This window comes from Camelus dromedarius, chromosome 9 (genome assembly GCF_036321535.1).
Source record: "Camelus dromedarius isolate mCamDro1 chromosome 9, mCamDro1.pat, whole genome shotgun sequence".
NCBI lineage: Eukaryota > Metazoa > Chordata > Mammalia > Artiodactyla > Camelidae > Camelus > Camelus dromedarius.
The window spans coordinates 35,868,171-35,887,664 of NC_087444.1; the positions used below are offsets into that span (position 1 = coordinate 35,868,171).

Consider the following 19,494-nt stretch of genomic DNA (forward strand, 5'->3'; position numbering starts at 1 on the left):
CATAGTTATGAACTACCCACACACACATCTCTATCTATAGAATACTTACATAGGCTTTTTATTAGTCATTACTGATAGAGACCACATCTGTAATAAATACGGAAATAAGAGAGATATAGAGGAAGTCACTTATTCAAATATCTGAAGATGTACTCTGTGCACAGTAGTATTCCGAGCCGTAAAAGTACAGCAACGGATAAAACAAACTAAGCCCTATCCTCAGGGGACTTATGTTCTAAGAAAGGGAGATAAGGAAACAGTGTACATTATTAAGTTTAACAGTAATAAGGACCACAGGGGAAAAAACACAGGGAAAGGGGGGTACAGTGACAGGGTACAGGCATGTACTATTGTACAGGATGGACTCCAATGAGGGTGAAATCGGAACAGCAACTTGAATGAATTAAGAAAGAGGGCCACGGGACACTTGGGGGAGATGTCTCAGGCTCAAGAACAGCATGCACAATGGCCTTGAGGTAGCTGAGTGCTGGGCAATGACATACACTAGTAAATACCCACCATTACATATTATCGCTACAATATGCATTTATGTTATATTACAGCCTATAAGATACAGTAGCAGAAACCTTCAAATGTTTCCTGGTGATACCTAGGTAGTGATACTATGCATCAATTTATATCTTTTTTCTCTTTTCAGTTATCTACACTTTCTAATGTTTTCCCCACAACAAACATGTATTAGTTGTGTAATAAAGATCACTACAAATGGGAAGTGTAAAAGGTGTTGCCAGAATTTCAGGAGGGCATGAGGTCTCTGGAGCAGCCAGTTTCCCTGCAAAAGCACTGATTTACGCTTAACGGACAAAAACCCAATCATGCAAATAATCTTACTTCCCTCTTTGTTTTGACTGGTAGGAAACTCAGAGTGCCATTTGTGGCCAGCTTTTAGCAGGGCTAAAGACTCTGTGGTAAGCATTTGGACACTCAACACCCCTCCAGTCCTCATCTTTTATCCTTACTTTTTGTTTGCCCATTTCTCTAGCCCTATCTGAGATACAGATATTATGGACCTAGTTACCTATCCCACACCTTCAGACTCCGCTGGAATGAGGTAGGGATGGAGAAGGAGACCAACAGAGACAAGAGGTTCTTAAAGAAGTCTTGAAAAAGGAATGTTCTAGTAAGTCTTAGCACCACAGGAAAGAGAATCCCCTTCTCTGGAGGATCTTAACTTTCCCATGAGTTGCCCATCACTGCCTATTGCCTAAAATGGAATAGGGGTGATCCAGGCCATCAGCTTCCATCATAAAGAGGATAAAATGGTCTTAAGACCTTCTAAGTAGCAGAGCTCCATATCAGGGTGGACCTCGAGCTAAATAAGCCTGTCTGGGTCTCATTTCCTCATCCAAAAATTGAGTCTAGAACACATTACTCCCACAAAGTGATGGGGAGAATCATATATTCCTACGCAAATATTCAGGGCAATGCCTAGCATATAATAAGAGCTGTATCAGTGTTAATACTAATAGCTATTCTATTTTACTATTATCGATAACAGTAAAAACTGCTACATTTGGGTGCCCAGTGAATGCCTGACACTATATTTTTCATCTTTTTCGGTCTCCCCAATAACCTTATGAAGTAGGTACTGCTAATCCCATTTTGCAGAGCTTCAGTCTCCTCATCTACAAAATGGGAATAATTTATTATAGTTATTATAATAATAGAGTTGGTATAAAAATGCAGTGTGCTCATATACATAATACCAAGTGCATATCAATAACAGAAGGGTTGTTCATAATGCCCTTCAATTATTTGACACTTACATGGAGGAAGATTAGCTGACAGCAAGACATAAGATATGAGGAGAAATCTGATCCAATCACAACAGAGAGATTTCCCATAAGAGAAAAATAAATCTTTAAGAAGTATTAAATATCTGAAAGTCATGGCATGTCCAGAAATACTTATTAAAAAGGAAGAGAAACAAGGAGATATATCACCTGTTTTAGGGAGAGTCTGTTTAATAGCAAGCAAAGACAACCCACTAGTCTTCAGGTTCATGATTAATTGCCCTCTCTAAAATTTCAGGGGTGGAGTTAGTATCAGATTTCTGAAATGCCTTACATAGTCACTGGATCTGTTATCAAACTCCACATGGATTAATCATAAACTGACCTCTCCCCCCCAAAAAAAATTGAAAAGCAACCTTACTCCCTGACCACAGCCAGGAAAGTCCCTAAAATTCTTACTTGGCCCGACCTAAACCTGAAACTGCAGCTGCCTTATCTCCATGTTGGATCTGATTTCTGCCCTGCTTGAATTTCATGCTGGCTTCTCCAGGACAGCAGCAGGGCTTGGCGAGGCATTTTAATATTGGGCTTGACAACTCATTTATTAGGGAAGTGTGTTTGCAGACTCATAAATGACACCTCGGTCCAAAACCAAGTCAGTTAACTTGTCAGGTCACCCCCCAGTCTGCAGTATCCAGGCTGCCCTCCCTGCTCAGCAGCCCAGATCGCTTATATCATGGGCACAGCAGATGCTCAGTGCCGATCTTGAATAACAGGTGGATGGCGGGACAGAGAGAAGGTAGGAAGGGAGAGAGAGGAAGAACGAGCCCCTTGGCCATCCATGCTCTACTCTCCAAATGCACTGGAATTCTTCTTCCACCAGGGTTCTTGTTGTTTGTCAGACATCTTGCTTATTTTGCTCATATTTGCTTCTCCAAGAACATATGAGGAGTTTGCAGTCCTCAACTTTAATTTTCCTTCACCCCTGCCTAAATGGACCTGGAATTGGTTCCCACTTCAACTGGCTCTTCTGCACAGAGCCAAGGCTTGAATGCCTCTTTTGGGGGAACATGAATGCCGCAGAGCATGGCAAAAGCTGTGGACCCTCTGAACCAAAAATAAAAGCTCACACACACTCTTCTTGTCTGCAACTCTAGGTGGGTTCATGGACCCCCTCACCAACACCACCGCCACCAAGAATCACATGGGGAGTGTGTTTAAGGTAAAAAAATTCCCCAAGTCTCCTTAGACCTCTTGACTCAATCTCTGGAGGTGAGGCCCCTCAAGTCTGTACTTTTAAATCTTCTCCATGAGATCGACTCTAGCTTGGGTCTGAAATGCAATCATAGGATCACCCATTCAAGTACAGAGTGGGGCTTATTTTAAAATGCAGATTCCTGGATCCCACTCAGATTTATAAATTGGAAATCTCTGATGGGGTGAGACACCCCACCCCCCGCAGTCCACATTTTAAATTTGTTAATGCAGTGGCTTTGAAGCACACAAAAGACTGAGAACTGTTTCTCCAGAATTACAGGGTTAACACTTTAGGGCTGAAGGCCTGTAAACAATTGCTAATTAACTCATAAGCATTTCAAATGGCAGAGCTACAGGGTGACCACATTCCAAGGAGTGGAGCAGGGGAGCATGTGACAACCCCCTCCCCACTCCCAGGTCCCACAACCCTCTTCCAGTTCCCTTTCCCTCACCCTCCCAGCCACTTCCTCAGCAGCCCAGGCACCGTCTCATCCCATCAGACAACGGGAATGGGCCTGGGAGTCAAAAGACTGTGGCCACATGGGGATTAGAGGTGCAACCCCCACCCAAGACTCCTATCCCACCCACCCTGCCTTCTCTGCCTTTTCCCCCACGTGTGAACCAATCACCTCTGAACATTTTACTTATTCTGTTTGTTGTCTCTCCCCTCCTCCTTCTAGAATGGAAACTGCACAGCGGGTAGGGATGTTCACAGAGGGTCTTGACTTCCCAAGGCCCACTCTGACTTCCTGGGCACAGGGCAGGCTCACTAGGTTGAAGAGCTGAGTTTAAGTTTTGGGCTCAGTGCCCAGCTGATGCTAAGGACTTTAAAAAAAAAAAAAGTAGTAGCTAGCTATCACCCTAATTTCCCTTCAACGTAAAAAGCAGGGGAATTGAACGCTTTAAATTAAGCTGCTTTTTACAATTGATTTATCTTTCAGGAGCTGGAGAGGATAAAACTTTTAAAGCTCTCATTTCAAAGGATGATCAGAAGGATCGCATCTAAGCTCTGCTGAAAGTGGGGTTTGGGGGTTCATTTTTCAGAAGAGGAGGAGCAAAATCTGATGGAAGAGGTAAGAGGTCTAGGAATCTGGCTTCCTCTTCTACATTACAATGCACTACTCCCTCCCTCCAAAGTCCCCAACAGATGGAAAGGTCAGCCCCCATCCCTGTAGCCTAATTCTCAAAGGGCCCCCCAAACAACTACTTATTGTGTATTAACTACACTCTAGTTGCCTCACTGAGGACACTTCACAGGGCACCCAGCCTGGTGGGCAGGGGAAAAAGGAGAACTCAGGGGATTCCAACCTGAGGAGGCATTTGGGGGAGGGGGGAATGTCCTGACCCAGCTCTCGGGAGCAGAGGATCAGGGAAGGCTTCCTGGAGGAAGTAGCATCCACTGAGCTTGCCCAGAGAGATGAGTTAGCCAGGCAAGGAGCAGAAGAAAATATGCTAGCTGGGGGATGGGGGAGTGTGATAGGAAGTCTGGCTACTCTGGGGAGGGACCAGCAGCACTATTTGAAATGTGACTCTATGGGCCTCACTCTGGCCCAGGTCAGTCAGAAGCCTGGGAGAGGCCCTAGGCCTCTGGGCCCAGCTCCAGGCCTGAGCAGTCAGGGGTCGAGGTCCAAGCTATTAATCATCAGCCTAATCCTCCCGGTGGTAGGAGCCCCTCAAACAGTGAGTGTCCCACTGCCTGGAATGGAGAGAGGGAAGCTCTGCGGCAAAGAGGCAGAACTGGCAGGAGGTGGTGGGTGGATCTGGACTGAAGGGGAAAAGAGCCACGAGTTAGAGACAAGGTCCTTACAAGGCACTGGGCCACTGCCCCCTCCTCCTATCACCCCTGCCCCTGATCCCTGGAATCCGAGCACACAGGCCTTCTGGGTCTCCCACTCCCTCAGGGCCCCACCTTGCTGCTCCCTGGGTCTGCAACGCCCTTCCCCACATATCCTGATCCTTCCCTGCTCTTGGAGCTTTGCTCCAATGTCCCCTTCAGTGAAGCCTTCACAGACCACCCCACTGCTTCCCAGCAGTCCCTTACTCAGATTCCCTTTTCCTAAATGTGTCACCTCCCAACACTCTACATGTTTTATGTATTTACTATGTTTATCATCTGTTCCCATAGACACACTAGACTTTAAACGCCACACAGGAAGAGATTCGGGACGAGATAAGCATGCGTCTGGTTCTCTGCTGTATACCCAGTCCTAGAACAGTGCCTGGCACAGCACCCCTATCATTACTGAATGAATGAATGATGAATGGAATGGGTGGGGCCAGTTGCTGAGATGGGAAGCAAGGCTGGGGCTGGAGGAGTGGATTTGGGATAAGCACTTGGGAAGGCTGTGAGACAGCCAGGTGGGGTGGCCCTGGGTCTGACACACCAGGCCAGACCACACTGGCCTGAGGGCCCCCATGGATGGTGTGGCTCATTCCTGGTTCTCCAGGGCCACTCCAGATTGCCCCAGCACAGCCTAGGACAGCCTTGCTCCCTTGGCCCCAGGGCAGGCAGAGGGAGAACCTGCTGCTCCTGTTCCCCAGGTTCCTCCGCACAGAAGGCCCCTCCCAGCCAGCCTGCAGCAGTCACATCACACACGGTACTTCTGTGGCCCTGCTAGGCCCTCAGTCAGCCTCAGAGGACAGAAGAGCCAAGGGGAGTTTCCTCCTAGCCCCCACCATCCTGGGCAGGAAGCTCAGTTTCACCTTAGCTCCGTGAGTCACCAGCCACACATCCTCTCTGTCCTAGTCACCATCCACACATCCCCTCTGTCGTAGTCCTGACCCCAAGAATCTGCATGGGAGGTCCCCCCCTTCCGCCTTGGCTTAAGGCATACACCCCTCAGCCAACAACAAAGGCTGCCTCCTCCCCTCCCTGCTCACATGCCACCCAACACCTCAGGCCTGGCTCCTTGGCTCCCTGGCTCCCCTGGCTCCCCCGGCTCCCCCAGCAGAAGCTCCGCCAGCTGCTCCAGCCCACACAGCTCCTACCCCACCTGGATTCTGAATGCGCTCATTGTTTGAGAACTTGGCATCTCAGCGTTTTCCAACGCCCCTCCTCGACCCATCGCCAAACCCCTCAGGACAGGAGAAACCTCGTGACTGACAGAGCACACAGTAGGCATGCACCTTACTGAGGGGAATGTGGCCGGCTTCTGCGAAATTAAAAACACCTTCCTGAGGTTAAAGAGAATGAAGGGGGAAGCTCCACAGATTGAAGCGCAGAGAGGCAGGAGATGGTCACATTTTACAGAACAATTCACATTGCCATTTATGGAAAACCCCAATTTAAAAAAAACCCACAAATATGGGCACACAAGCTCTGTAAATGCTTAGAAAAATGTCTGGGAGGATCTGCGCCAAATTGCTAATGTCAGCCACCTGAGAAGGGGAGGGTGTTTCAATTTTCTGTTACAGATCGTCATTCAGGTTTTCTTGTAGAATCTGTTTGCACTTTATAATGGAGAATTTCAAGCATGTACAGAAATTAGCCCCACATATCGAGCACCCAGCACCAGCAACGCTCCACACACGGTGGTCTTACTGCACCTACCCCCGGTCCCAGACCCCTATCTTTCCTGCTGTAAATAATAAGTCCGTGTGTATCTCTAACGGATCAAGACCCCTCCTTCCTTTTGTAACACAACCCCAATCCATTACTACTAATATGAAATTTCTTAAAAACAAAATACTTTCCCTCACATTCTGCTTGGTAGAGAAGTCAAGCAAGCTGTGACATTCCTGCAGTCTACTGGGCTACCCTCCACCCCAGAACCCTGCCCCACCCCTAAAGTGAAAAGGAAGAAACTTTCAGTGGCAGTTTAGAAAAGACTGATAGTAATTAAAAGGAAAACTATGAAGCTCTGAAATGGGTTGCTGGCAAACTTTTTGACAGAGTTCACTATTCAGATTTAAAATGAAGCCCAAAGCGGCCAGGAATACCCCTGTAGTCTGTGTTTCCAAAGAAACAGGCAGGATCTGCAAGCTCCTTATCCAAAAGGCTAAAACCAGTCAAGGACTTTGGGGGTTGCACGAGGGGAATCTTGAGGTTCCTTTCTTGGCTAAAGTGAAGAATCTAGAATGCAGATAGTCTCAGAAATGCAGCTGCCGAGCACAGGGAGGGGTAAAAGTAGGCCAGGATGGGAGGTGTGCCTTTTCCATCCCACTGTCCCTGTCACTGTCACTGGCTGTGTGACCCTGGGTTGGTCAGTAACTTCGAGAGGCTTTGGTTTTATTATCTGAAAATGGAACTGTCACAGTACCTACCTCAAAGTTTCGTTCATGGATTAAAAGAGATCCTACACGGATAGCTGAGTACTCAATCAATAAATGGGCACAGTCAAGTTATGGTTCCTGTGTAACCACAATATTTTTATTATTCTAATTCTGACACCTACCAGCTGTGTGACTCTGGCCCAGACACCCAACCTTGCTGAACTGCCCATTCTCGTATAAACTAAGAAACTAGATGACTCTTAAGGCCTCTTCTAATTCTGCCCCCAAAGAATGGATTTTAATGCATGAATCAAACTCTAGCTGTTCTTTCCCATCTAGCAAAGATGGTGAAGAATGGATTTTTAAAAGCATACTCTTTTCTCTATGAGTTTAGTGCTAAGCAATTCTAACTCTTCCTCTAGAGGGAGGGTCTGTGAGGGTTGCAGCAGCAAGGGAGTGAGGTGGAACAGGTGCTTTAGGTGTCAGAAGTGGGAAAGGGCTGTCGGTCTCCAGGCCATGCATTTCCTGGGCTTCAAACCAATCTCAGAAGTCCTACCCTACCCCCTCCTGCGAGTTACTGCCCCATTTCCTTTTATTCCATGGTTCTCCATGGGACCTCAGAGAGAATACCCTTTGCAAGTATTTAAAAGTAGATTAACTGGTTCCCAGCTTTCTCAAAGGTCAAAGAAGCCAGTCATCCATAAAACTCCCAGCCCTTAAGGAGCCTTAAGTATCCCTGGGGTATTGGGAACAGAATTACTGAACTATGGATGGGCACAGGGAGAGACTGGGCAGGGAAACCTGCAAGAGTGAGAGAAGTTACCTGTGGCTTGATACCAATGCTGCCCCTACTTCAGCCATCATCACGAAACCCTAAAACCCAGTGCACCTCTCTAACGCCCAGGGCCAGCTGCAGGAGGAATCTATCCCCTGCCATGGGTAACCATCCCAAAGGTCACAGAGACCTCCATGTCACAGGCCCTTCTGCTCACACCATCTAAAATGCTCCTGACATTGCTTCTAATAGTGAAAAAACAGGAACGGCCAGTATCCATCATCAGGGGACTGATTATACAGTAGAACACTATACAGCAGGTTAAAGATAATGAGGAAAAGCTCCAAGATACATAGAGCTAAGAAAACAAGTACAGAACAGCATGTTAAAAAAGGGGGTGTGGGGAGCAGTAAGAATCTACACATGCCCAATTCACAAGCATAGGGAAAACATATATAAAATAACAACAGGTTATGAAAGGGATCTGAGAGCAGTTGGATTTCACAGAAAAGCACTGGCCAGGTTCAGGTACACTAGTGGTGGCATAAGCTTTGGGGTCAGCAGACTAGGGTTCAAATCTCTGTTTGCCATTTCCTGCTTTGAGGCCTCAGGCAAGTCACTAACTCTCCCTGAGCCTCAATTTCCCCTTCTGTAAAATGGAGATAATACTAGAATCAAGTTCAAAGGATGGTTGAACCAAATGGGTGTGATTATCAACTAGTGTAGTCACTGAATGATGGTGTGCCTGGATGGCAGCAGTCAGGGTCTGGACAACCAATTTGCACTTGAATGGGCACTGGGTCAAGGAGCAGAGTGACCAGGGGATATAGCCCTTCCTCATCCTTGGTTCTCCCTGGCTCCTTCAGTCTTTAGCATTTACACATTTTTTTTAACCTCCTTGACAAGTCTAAAGCAGAAACATCTAGTAATAAAAACTCAGTACTTAAAGACTGTTTGCAACGTGCCAGGTGCTGAAAGCACTTTGTGTGTTAACTCAATGAACCTTCATCACAACCCTGTGAAGGAGGAACTATAATTTTATCCTCTTTTTACAGGTGAAGGGGACTGAGGCACAGAAAGGCTCAGTAACTTGCCCAAGGTCACAGGGCAAGAGTTGAGTCAGGATATGAACCCAGGCAAACCTGTTTCTCATACCCCCCTCCCCAACTCATCTTTACTCTCAGAGGGAGGCTCACTCCTTCCTTTCACAGGTTAAAAGGAAAATAAACACTGACGATTAAAGCCACAACCTTGACATCAAATTTCTTTTGAAACCAGGAGTAAAACTTCACACCTGGTAAGTAATGTACAGTTGCCCAGGCTGAAGAGCCTCCTAAGTATTTAGTTCCCAAAGTCTTAAGTACTCCCATGGCTCAGGTGAGAGGATTAGTAGCACAAAAAAGAAAAAAAAAATCATAACCAAATTCCAAAGTTCAAAGAAAAATCAGCACAATTTACATAGAAGTTTCAAAATCAAAGACTCTGATGAGCTCTGAAACACCTATCAGCAGGGCACAGATGAGCATTTCCTTATGAATGCAGGCTTGAGAAGGCAAAAGGTACAGGAAGTACACCCACAACTTCTTTCTCCAGAACGTTTAGTCATGAGAACAAGCCCAGAAGTAGGGGTGGGCATGAAACCGACCACGTGACCTTCACCCAGCAGCTGTTGAACCCAGTCATTTCTGGCAAGACGGGTTTCTTGTTAAGGGTGCAAAGATCTAGGGCCAGTATCTCGCGGGATTTGTGAGTAACAGCAGACACCTAAAGCACCTGCTACCAGGAGAGGGTGATTCAGGCCCTGATACTGATAACCTCACCAGGGGAGGCCTCTCAGTGGCGGTGATTCAGGGCCCCACCCCACCAGCCAACAAGGCCCAGGTTATTGTCCCGAGCTGACTCAAGGGGTGACGTTTTCTATGGAAAAGCCACAACTTTTCCCACAAACAAGTTGATCACCTCATTCCCTTTTCAAAGACTCCCACACAATTGTGATGAAGAATTTGTGGGGGAGGAAGTTTGTAGTCTTTGAAAATCCTCATACTGAACCCAGGCTTCATTCTAACTAGCAGGTCCTGGGACACTGGTATATGTGTAACCAATATCCCCCCACACTGTGTGCAACACACCCCCCAAATCTGCCAGGGAAGTCACGATGCCTATTTTGAGCATCCTCATCCCTCCGCCATGAGGAAGTTAAGCAAACTGGACTTAGAGCCACATTCCTCTTGGGCAACACGCCAAGGGGTGGCGTGGCTTGGAAAGAGAACTAGATCTTGGTTTGAATCCGATACCCTTTAAAGGAGATGTGGTGACAATTAGCTCTCAAGATTATTCTTCCAGAAAAATGCCTGCCTAGAGTATAGCTTTAAATGGCACCAATATGGACTGAATGTGGGAAGTCTAGCTCACTTGAGAAACAGTCCAACCCTGGGGGGTCAAGGTATAGCTCAGTGGTAGAGTGCCTGCCTAGCATGCACAAGGTCCTGGGCTCAATCCCCAGTACCTCCATTAAATAAATAAATAAACCTAATTACCTCACCCCCAAAACAAACAAAAATGAAACAGTCCAATCCTAGTATCTGTTGAGCACCTCACTTCAGGTCTTTACACAAATTATCATTCTTTTTTAGTGACGACTTCCCCCAAATCCCTCCACCACAACACACATAGTTCTTATCGCCCTTCCTGCAGCATTTTTTTCCCTTCCATGGATCACCATCGTCTCCTCCATCTCTTCCAATTAGAAGGAAAGTCCACAAGGACAGGGATTTTTGTCTTTGTCCCCTACTACATCGCCAATGCCTAGCACCGTGCTAGGCAGGTACCCAACATAAATTTGTTCCGTGAAGGGGTAAATGAATGCCTGTCACTCCGAGAGACTTCTCTCCTTCCGCCACGAGACCTTCAGAACAGGAACCATGCATCCCCTTCACCTGGCGGCTCACAGACCAACTTGTTAGTTGGCATTTCCTGCTGGAAAGAGTGGAGGCTTTGGAGTGCAACAGCCACTGAACACGTGGCCAGGCTTTCCCACTTCCTGTCTGTGTGAACTGCATAATCTCACTCAGGGTCTGAAACAGTCACTTCTCACTGGTTTTGTGAGGTGTAAGGGAGAGACAGCATCTGGGAAAAGCCCTAGACACATAGTACTACTATCCATACAATGTTGCTTATGGAAGGAGTAGAGGATGAAACAATAATCTTTTTACTAAGTATGACTCAAATATTGCACAGGACCTACTGATAGAAAAAATTAGTCATTTTTTTTACCTGAAATCAAATTTAACATTAAAAAACCAGGATGACCAGTTACACCTGGCAACTCTGCCCATTAGGCATTATCTTCCTGAAGGCAGGGAGCTGTATCTTTACATAAAGATTTATAAGCTACTGTCCTATACTACTCTCTCAATGAATATTTGTTGATCAGATGAATTTCAGAGCTATGAGATTTTTATCTTGGCTAGGAGGTGATTGAATTAGCCTTAAATTACTGTTTTCAAATTTTCTGCATCTCTCAACAGGCTCCTATGCATTGCCAAGAACTGGAAGAATGGAAACCAGGTCTTAAAGAATTAATGGGCCCAAAGGATGCTGCAGACACCCAGGAGAAAGGTGTTGGGTGTATCTGGAAGCCTGGCTCAAAGAAGGTGTCACCCAGACAATAGGACACCAGACGGATGGCCCTGGCAGGCTCAGATCTCTGTTTAGATTTTGATCTGGTGCTTCCTTACACCAAGAAGTGTGGGGCAGAAATGGCTCATCTGACCTTTAGACTCTAGACTGCAAGCTGCTTTGTGACAAGACAATTAGGTAAGGTTACACCAGGGTGTGCAGGGCTCGGAGAAACTGAGGAGTGCCAAGCAGAGACACAGGCCCTGAGAATATCCCTCCTACTTGTGCCCTTTCTGTGGCTCATCCTGGAAAAGTTCCTTCTTTCCTTTAAAACAAAAAGCACAATTACACCTGAAACTACATGTCAATCACATATCAATTTGTTTGAAAAAATGACCAGTGGTATAACTTCTAAAAGCAAAAGACACATACAGACCTATACATACACTCTGAAACCTCATTCATTCCTTCAACAAATAGTTAAACCTATTATGTGCCAGGAAAATTCCAGGTGTGATAGAGCCTGTGAACTCAACAAGACAAAAGCCCTGGCCTCCTGGAGCATTTGTTCTAGTGGGAGGAGACGGATAATAGGAGAAATAAGCATGCTAGATGATGACAAGTGCTATAGAGGAAAATAAAGCAAAGAAAGGGGAAGGAGTTACTGCCTCTAACAAGGGGTTTAAGAAAGGCCCCACTAAGAGGGTGACACTTGAGCAGAGACTTAAAGACACAAAGGCCATACAGCTAGCAGGGGAAAACTATTATGAATAGTCTTCAGAGCCAGTGCAAAGGCCCTGAGGTGGAAGTGTGCCTGCTGTGCTCTAGGTTGTTGGAAAGCAACGAGGGTAAGAGGTAAGTGGGGGGCGAGGACAAGGAGGGCAGGTCATGGAAGGTTTCTATGTCATAGAAAAGACATTGGTTTTCATCCTGTGTGAAATGGGAAACCATGGCGGATTTTGAGTAGGAGTGAAGTTTCTAGCTTCAGTTTTAAAAACCATCACTCTGGGGGCGAGGCGGATGCGTAGGGACAGACTGGGAGTTCGAGAGCTGTAGATACTGACAGGTATATATAGAATAGATAAACAAGTTTATACTGTATAGCACAGGGAAATATATTCAAGATCTTGTAGTAGCTCATGGTGAAAAAGAACATGAAAACGAATATATGCATATTCATGTATGACTGAAAAATTGTGCTGTACACCAGAAATTGACACAACATTGTAAACTGACTATAACTCAATTTTTTAAAAAATTCTGGAAATAGTGGTGATGTTTACACAACATTGTGAATGCAATTAATGCCACTGAATTTTACACTTAAAATGGCAAAACAAACAAACAAAAATAAAAAATAAATAAAAACCATCACTCTGGCTGCTGAGTGGAGAAAAGACTGTGTTGAGGGAGGGGCAGAGGAAGCGGGGAGACCAAGAAAAGGAGGCTGTTGCATTATCTAGGCAAAGACACTCAAAACAGTATTTTGGGGGAAACTCTCCTGGGAACAGGGGTGACAGATCAGTGCGTCTGAGTGCCAAACCACAGAAACATGTATTCTTCTTAGCCCAGGTACTGTAAATCTGAAAGGCTTTCAGCTTGTTATACGCTCTCCTAATTACAAACCCCACTAATTATTATGTAGACCTTAGCCAATTATCCCATGGGGTATTGTGCCGGCCACCATTTATGAATTTGCTCATGCGGAACGGGTTGAACCCTTATGGGCAGGCCCCACGAGATCCCAGCAGTAATGTCCGTGCTCACAGGGAGCCAGGCACAGGCACGCTCTCCCTCTCCCTGGGGAGAGTTCCACACCCCGACCTCGGCCTGGCTCCCACACCTTGAGTAAGTCCCAGCTGGAACATGAGTTTGTTTAGGACAGTTTCCCTCCCTCCCAAACCCTTATCTCCAATGCCAGTATAATTGCATTTTCAGAGACCCAGAGAGTCATACAGACAGAAAGGAAAAGAAGTGCTGTTCACCTAGCATTTATTTGGAAGTGAAGGTCAAAAGGGATAGAGGCTGAAAATGGCCCAGAAGTGAAAAACAAGTTGTCCTTCAGAGGCAAAAAAAAAAAAAAAAAAAAAGGCTGAATTTTAGCATCACAACTAAAAGTCACGCGAGGCAAATGGTATAAAGACCTCTTTTCTGGAGGGCAGGAGGGGATTCTGTCCCCTTAGAAAGTGAATCAGCTTCAGCGGAGAGGCGGTTTGGCCATCAGGCAGGATAGGGTGTGGGAAAGAGCACAGCTTTTCGAAGATGGAAGCAAAGGACTGTAGGCCCAGCTCTGTCACCATCTGGCTAGGTGACCCCGGGCCAGTTGTCCAACTTCTTTTTATCTGTGGGGAATAATGATGGTTCCTGCCTTGGGCCACTGTGAGGCTTAACAAGCTGTCAGGTCTGTGAGGACCCATTTTTGTAAGCCCCACTCCTAATACTGGGTAGAAACAAATATTTGTATTTTGATTTGTTGGCCGCCTCCACAGACATACTCTCAGCAAAGCCCTTTCATCATGTTCTCCTCCACTTTGTGGGGTCCCTGCAAAATCTCTGCATCTACTGACTCAAGATTAGGGACAACAGAGTACCATCCTATACAAATTCATATTTAAACCAGTGCCTACTGTATTTCCAAGCTCCAGACCTGACAGTCTCAAATACCTCTTTGATGATGCCACTTCTGGGTCCTTCAGACTAATTTAACACTTCCCTAACCGAGAATGAATTTTCCTTCCCCAACCTGCTCCTCTTTCTCCTCTATTCCCAGCAAAGGACACTCTCTCATTAACCAAGGCCCAGCAAGTAAAGCTGACCGCTCCTCCATCCTTGAACATTTTCCCACCCCAGTGACATTCTCCAGGATGCTGGAATGGCCCACTAGGAGAGGGGGTCTCTCTAGGAGATTTTCTGCAATCTCCCTGAGGGCCCCTGTGTACTGACTTAAGTCAGTCCTCCCAGCAGTGGGTGGGTGGCAGGAGAGGTTGGGGCACAGACACTTCTCTGGGTCCCCCATCTCGACCCCACCTGCTCCACTTTGCACCCACAGAGCTCGCCTTCGCTGACATGGCAGTCTTATCCCTCCCCCATCAAGGGTGCCCTTGGATCCCTGGCCTCGGGCAGGAAAACCAGATGCCCACACCTTGGCTGGCACCAGGTATTTACTCATCAAACACTGGTAACCCAGCCACTGGAGTTGTCCAGGGCAATGAACCAGGTAGCAGGAGGCACCTGGGGAGCTTTTAAAAATGCCATGTCCAGAACTCGACCTTCAGAGACTAACTAGCTCAGTGAACTGGCAGGAGGGCAAATCTGCATTTCTGAAGCGCCCCAGGTGATTGAATGCTTAGCCATGTGGATAAACCATGATCTCAGGGGCCAGGGCCATGTGTGTTATGAAATTATGTATTATTTAAAAAGCAAGCAAAAGCTGACCAGTTCAAGATGGTCCTGATTCCCCTGCCCCACTCCTTGCAACCCAATTCTGAACAATATTCATGGGCAGGTCTACAGGCAAACCCACTTCAGCCCTCCCCAAGCACACTGCACAGGGGCAAGCAAGAAAACACCAAAGAATTTCCGTTCTAGGCAAAGGGCACTTTGGTCTAGTCACTGCTGTTTGCAGAGCAGTGTTTGCTTTAACACAGAAGCAGGGAGAGTGAGGAAACTGGTTTGGCAGGTTTGCTGGGTGGGAGAGAGCACTTGAACCAAAGGTAAAACAAGGGAGAGTCTCAAATAGAAGGCACCAAATATTCCAGTGGCTTTGTAATCAACAGTCCTTGAGCACTTGATCTGTACTATGACATGGGGACTATTATGCCCATTTTACAGAAGGGGAAATTCCTTGGCCTCAGCTGGCAAGGGGCATTACCTGGATTTCAATCTGAACAGTCTGATTCAAGAACCTTATAAATATTGGGAAGATGCCATCAGGGCTGTGGTGGGGAGTAGGGGATTGGAGGTGGATAAGAGGAGGAAAAGGGAAGAAGGAAAAAGACAGGAGGCCTAAAACCCTCCCAACAGTAATAAGCAAAAGCTGAAGTACGTACAAGGAAAACTTGGTGATGGAGAGGGGAGGAGGGCAGGGGAGGGAGAGAGACGCCACCACAAATTTCTTTCTAATTGACCAAAGACAAAAAACACTTAAAAATGTCCAATTGCCCTCCCATTTCCAGAATCGGGTTTGAGGTCTCCCCTCTTGCCCTCCACAGCTTTCAGAGGGAAGCACTCAGTACTCTGTATCCCAGGACACACTTACCACTACAGTCTGGCTTCAAGAGCCACTGACTGGGCATGCAGCCCTCACAAGCATCTTAGAAAGTTCTAACAGACCCAACATTCCTTGCCAATTACCATCAACATTGAGGGCTGGGCTGAGGCCGCAGTTTGAGAGGGAAAAATAAGCCAAGGTATAAGGGGTAGTAAATATTTATTTACTCATTCATTCATTTGCTCAAAATAATATTTGAGTGCCTATTCTGTCCCTAAGAAATATGAGCCCACCATTTAATGACTCTTTCCTGTTTCCTTATATCCATCTCACTTTATGTTCAGCCCACATCAGCTTTATTCTTTCTGTAACTCCAGGGTCCAGCCCAGTGCTCACCCTTAGCAGGCACTCATATTTGTTGACCAAATGAATCCAAACAAATGAACGGATAGACACATTTAATCCTCACAACAAACTTATAAGTAGTATTGCCTCCCCCCATCTTACAGATGGGGGCAACTGAGGCTCATAGAAGTAAAGGGATTTACTCAAGGTCACACAGCTAGTAGCTGAAATTCAAACCTGGATCTTTCACGGACCTAAGGACCAGCCAGACCAGCCGTACTCATCTCATTCCCCTCCTTGAAAGACTAGAGCCCTGAAAGGAGATGGGGTTTGGCAGAGCGAAAACTCAGAAAGTCTGGATTGTGACAAGTGCCTCTTGGGGATTTTCAGGTTTTGGCAGCTTCTGGGAGATGTGAGAGCTGATTGCTTCAGCGTCTGGCTTATCTGGGGCTACACTTGGAAGGGATTGTGTAACAGACACCAAGGTGAGCATTTTGGGGAAAAAAAAGGCTCACTGAACAAAAAGACCCAGAGAGCAAACAGGGATTTCCATAACCACCTGGCTGAGATGAAGGGCAGGTCAGGTGGCTTTGCAGAGAAGCAGCAGCAGCCGCCAGCCTTCCTCAGATGGCCTTGCAGGGCCCAGGACCTTTCCACCACTCCTTGTGGGACACAAAGGCAAGGCAGGAGGATGACCCATTGATGTCCTACCTCAGGGAGCTCTGCACCAACCCTCAAAAGATGAGTCATAGGAAAGTGATGTTTAGGAGTTTGAGGGGCAGAGGAGAGGGGATCTGATGACATAAAGTGATCCCAAAGCGGGCTTCCGTATTTGTTTTTCTTAAAGCCTAGTTTAACTATGGAGCCTGTGTACTATTTCAATCACCTTTCAGCACATCTTTTAGGAGGCGGAAAGGAGTGTATTTAATCCACTACAGGTGGGTACTTGTGAGCTGGGTCAATCCATCAAGCAACCAGAGCTCTAACCCAAAATACAAGGCTGTTTGTCCAAGGCCAGGTGGTGGAAGAAGCAAAGTAAGGAAACCATCGGTGTGAAAGCCTGCCTGCTTTTTTCCCAACCCTCAATCCACTTCAGGCTGAGTGCACTAGGGTAATTCTCCTGAGATCCGAGAGACTGGGTTTCTCCAACCAGTTTGTCTAAGGAAAAGGAAAATAATCAGAAACTCTAAAGAACTACTTTACAAAAAAACAAAAACAAAAACAAAAAAACCCCCACACTTTACAGTTGCGGTTGCGGTGTTTGTTTTAGCATCCTCCATTCCAGAACTTGGAGAGGAACCAATGGAATAAATGAAAGTCTGAGTGAGACTGTGGGGTCAGCCATCTCACCGGGCACAGGAATGACCCCAGAAAACCACCCCAAGATCCCCTGAATTTGGATAAAACCCTATCTGTGCCACTCTTCAGCCACCTGTAGACATAAAGTAACAGGCCCCTCGTTCTCAGACTCCCACGCAGCAAATTTCCAACAGGCCACGGTTTAACCTGGCACTAATGTTGCATCCTCCATCTTCCTGGGCTGTCCAAAGAGAATGAAGCCAACTCCCTAAATCCTGGCTGCCTTTTTAAGTCACAAAGCCAGTTCCCCAAGGTTGCACCTGTGATTTTACTAGAAGGGTACTTTCATGTTGGGGGGGAGTTCCACATTGCATTGGTAGGTGACCCAATGGTCCAAAAAGGCCAAAAAAAAAGTGAAATTCAGGAAATCTGTTGAGTGGGGCTGGGTATGTGCCTATAAAAGAAACTAGAACTGCACAAGCAGCTTCCAGAGGCCGCCTCTCCCACCAGCACCACCAGCTCCCAGCCCCTCCACCTCCCATTGGGTCTGACCCATCTCCATCACCACCAGCTCCCGTCGGGGGTCCCGCCCTGTTGACACCTCTGCTCTCCAGGGCACAGAGGGAGGATGATGTCTACTTCATGATAGACACAAACTGCCCAAATACCCTCTTTCTTTTTTTTTTGCGATTATTGAGAAGGGGCGAGAACAGGAGGAAGAACACCTGTGGATCCCTAAGCAAAGTACGAAATTGCCTTACACTTCAGTTTCATCATCTCAAAATAGAAATAACAACGATGCCCACCCTCATAAAGTTCTTGGGAAAATTAAATAAGATAAAATATGTGAAGCACTTGCCCCAGAGTCCAGTTCAAAAGTGAATAGGTGTGGCTATTAATAATGATAATATTTATGTTATTACTAATATGTAATAATATTATTATTGGTCAGATCCAAGAACTTGTAGGGTGGCAGGGGATAGACTAACCCACCTTGGTGCTACCAGATGTCTTGGTGAAGGAAAACAAAGTGACCAGCACCTGTACTGCAACACGTGAAACACAGATGCGCACACCATTTCTAACCTCTGCCCTGAATTCAGGACTGGATCAACTTCCTCCAAGAAGCCAGTCTTCAAAACATCCCAGGCCACCACACATTCTGGCACCTAAATGCCCGTGTCCAACAGTGCCATCTAAGCGGGTTCTGGGACAGTTCTCAGCAACCTGCTGGAACATGAGATACCAGGGGCAAGGCTGGAGAATCCCTGTATCTCCTCAGTCACTCCTGGGGTCCCAGCACAGGGCCGGACAGAACATCGAGCAGAGACTGGCCGCATAATGGCGGACCCAGTGCAAAAATTGGGCAGACAACACTTCCTTTTTAATCCGGTAGAAAGCTCCACACAGCCGGGCCCCAGAAAAGCAAATATGTTTAATCAATCAAACTGCAGTTTCTCTGTTTAAAAAAAAAAAAAAGCCACTGTTGGAACAACTTCCAAAGTTCAAAAAAAAATTCGGACAACAGCGTGATTGCTGCAGATTTTCCATGTGGCCAGATTGGAAGACTAGGGGGGAGGGTAGAGCTTAGCATGAACCAAGTCCTGGGTTCCATCCCCAGGTACCTCCACTAAAAATAAATAAACCTAGTTACCATCCCCTCCAAAAACTAACTAACTAAATAAACCTAATTACCTTGCCCCCTCAAAAAAAAAAAAATTAAGAAAAAAAAGATTGGAAGACTAAACAGTAAATTCCTTCAGGGGAATTATGGGTGATTTCTCATTTCAATAAAGTGTTTTATTGTTATGATACTCACCCAATCAACTGAATCAAGAGGGAGGAGAAAGTCGAAAAGGAAATAAGCACCTGGGAATCAGTGAAACCAGAAAAGAAAGCAACCTCCCCTTACTCTCACTCCTGGGCAACAGTGAAGTCAAACAAAGCAAACTCTAGAATCCTGATTATCACAGTGATAAGGCCCAGAAGTACACTATGTCCATTTTCATTCCCTGAGTCAGAGC

General features: G+C 46.3%; 1 protein-coding gene across 1 annotated transcript in view; it reads right to left on the reverse strand.

The window, feature by feature from the left end:
• The window catches only part of CDH1 (cadherin 1), a 67,846-nt gene that overhangs the window by 46,655 nt on the left and 1,697 nt on the right, over nt 1–19,494 (reverse strand). The window lies entirely within an intron of this gene.